Source organism: Nematolebias whitei, chromosome 20 (genome assembly GCF_014905685.2).
Source record: "Nematolebias whitei isolate Nwh7 chromosome 20, NemWhi1, whole genome shotgun sequence".
Lineage (NCBI taxonomy): Eukaryota > Metazoa > Chordata > Actinopteri > Cyprinodontiformes > Rivulidae > Nematolebias > Nematolebias whitei.
Window position 1 is genome coordinate 40,651,713 of NC_056517.1, and position 1,978 is coordinate 40,653,690.

Below are 1,978 nucleotides of genomic sequence, written 5' to 3' on the forward strand. Positions count from 1 at the left end.
CTATTTTTATTTTACAGAAAAGAGCTGTAAGAATTATCACCAGAAAGCATTACAGTCACCCATCAAGCACATTATTTTATCAACTGAAGTTACTGAAGTTCCATGATTTGGTAGATTATAGTATTTTATCAGTTATGTATAGGGCTCAAAATAACACATTACCATTAAATATCCAAAGAAATGTTGTTAAAAGACAAAGTTGTTATAATCTTAAGGGGATAGAGATATTTGTCAAAGCAAAATTCAGAACTAGTCTGAAGGGAAGGTCTACCTCAATCCAAGGAGTTGGATTGTGGAATGTTCTAGAGAGTGATGTGAAAAATGACAAGTCAATGTGTACATTTGGGTGATATGGACCTAATTAATATCTCGATATTTTAAGATAAATGACGATATATGATATATATCTCAATATTTTTTCTTTCCATAAAGTAATAACAAAAATATATTTCTGAGTCAAAGCTTTGTCCCAGTTGTCACACAGCTTAAAGCTGTAACTACAAAAAAAAGGCTCAAAAATAAATGCTTTTTTCCTGAATAACAAAACCTTAAAACACAGCTGTGCATTTAAAATTAAAAACATAAAACATACAGAGCAAACATAATGAAAGGCTGAGTTGCTCTTTAAAAAGTCTGATTCTAATGAAACGTATTCATTAAACCTTCATTTAACCTTTAATAACCTTCATTTAACCTTTATTAACCTTCATTTAACCTTCATTTAACCTTTATTAACCTTTATTAACAAAGCAGTTAGAAAGCCCACATTGTTGTGTAGTCGACTTGTTTTACTGAGCTCGGTTCTGTTCGATTACGGCTCATTTCTTTCTGAATTTAAAAGTTCCTATGCTCTTGAATGCACCACTTAAGTGTACTCTTAACTCAAAAAAGTGTTATTCCCTTTCACTGTAAGTGTTCATTTATTTAATATAATTGTTATTTTATGACGCAGTTAAGTGCTTTTAAAACTAAAATTGTATTATTTCTTTTTTATTGTACTCTATAAATCCCCAGTTGGGAACTTGATTCTTTGCATTTTTACAATTGCGTGTGTGTGTGTGTGGGGGGGGGGGGGGGGGGCCCCCTGGGGGGCCCGGGGGTTGTTGGGGGCCTTGCTCATTGGCCCAGGGTGGGTGTTGCACTTTTCCCACCCACATTTTGATGTTGCTGGTCTGGGAGTTGAACCTGGGTTGTCTGGAGACTCTGATCTCAGGCTCCCCCTCTCAGCCTCTGCACCACCACTCCCCCTGTTGTATGTGTTTATGTTTTAACATACATTGTGCTATTTTAGGAAACATTTTAACACTAAAATTGTTTTATTTCCTTTCCCTAATGTGTTAACATTCATGGTTTTTTTTTCTAAAACATTAAAAGTGCATTCTGTGTTTACCAGAGTAACATGCACCAAATCTGAACGTTCTGGTAATCACCTGCAGGAACACACACACACACACACACACGCACACACACGCACGCACACACACAGTTTACAGTTACATCATAAGTTCAAATGTGTTGACCAGCAACAGTGAGCAAATTAAATAAAAAAATAATTAAAAAAAAAATTAAACATTTTTTCTTTATATTTTATTAAAAAATAAGCAACTTCCCAGCACCATAATTATCACAATAATAAGATCAGCCACAACTTAAACATTGATCAGCTCCACCTGGAGTGAATGTAACAGTCACAGGTGTTAACATTTAACTTACTTGATTGACAGCACTCTGAGCTTTTTGATCACAAGTGTTAAAACCACCCACTTCCAATGTTATCAGCCAGTAAATGGCCGTTATTAGTTATCTCCATATGTAGCGGTCAGACTGCCCCTCCTCTACCTCCCAGTGGGTTTAAAGGTACGTTGTTAGCGATGATAATAGGCTATATTTTTACCTTTGTTAGCGCTCAAAATAGCTTCACGTGGTTAGGTTTAGAGTAAAGGGTCTGGCGGTTAGGTTTAGGGTCTTGGTTAGGTTT